Raw genomic sequence first — 648 nt, 5'->3', positions numbered from 1 at the left:
ACTTCGAGCTCAAATATTCAATTATTATTTAATGTATTAAATGAAAATTGTAAACTATTGGAATAAATTGATGGAAGCAAAGTATACTACTACTAGTACGTAGTAGAAATCACGTCATTCAATAACAATGCAGGCAATTGAGAGAAAAATCTATGCAGCAACATATGAATCTATATAGGCACGTTTTTATGTATGTATGTACAAGAACCAACCACCGATTATTGGTCTACAAATGTGTGTATGAGTGGGTGACAGTGCGCGTTTACTACATACATATGTTTGTTAATGGAAACTAATGACAAAAATATATATATTGTTATAATTATGCTAAATAAAATAAATGCATACAAATCATACAAAAATACGAGCGCATTTTTGTTTTGTAAATCCTTTATATGGAAAGGCCCTATCTAACATTTTTGTCTTTCTTTATGGACTGATGGAAAAACTCCATATATAATCAAGGCTAATTTTATACTGTAGAAGTTATCTTTAAACTCCACTTTTGTCCAGTGCTGGATTTGAAAAGCAAATGAGTTAGGGCCTTTCTATATGAAGGTGAGGATATGCAGGTATAAACAACAACACAACGTTTACATACTTATAAGAAGAAAAAAGAAAGTTAAATAGATTTTTTTTTTTTTTTTT

General features: G+C 29.3%; 1 protein-coding gene across 1 annotated transcript in view; it reads right to left on the bottom strand.

Moving 5' to 3' along the window:
• Positions 1 to 648, bottom strand: part of LOC108373275 (palmitoyltransferase ZDHHC5-like) — a gene marked incomplete at its 5' end in the record, with an annotated part of 30,960 nt that overhangs the window by 28,123 nt on the left and 2,189 nt on the right. The window lies entirely within an intron of this gene.

Source organism: Rhagoletis zephyria, unplaced genomic scaffold (assembly GCF_001687245.7).
Source record: "Rhagoletis zephyria isolate East Lansing unplaced genomic scaffold, Rhagoletis_zephyria_1.1 Rzeph_scaffold_06535, whole genome shotgun sequence".
In the NCBI taxonomy this organism is placed as follows: domain Eukaryota; kingdom Metazoa; phylum Arthropoda; class Insecta; order Diptera; family Tephritidae; genus Rhagoletis; species Rhagoletis zephyria.
This window is presented reverse-complemented; position numbering and strand designations above follow the sequence as displayed.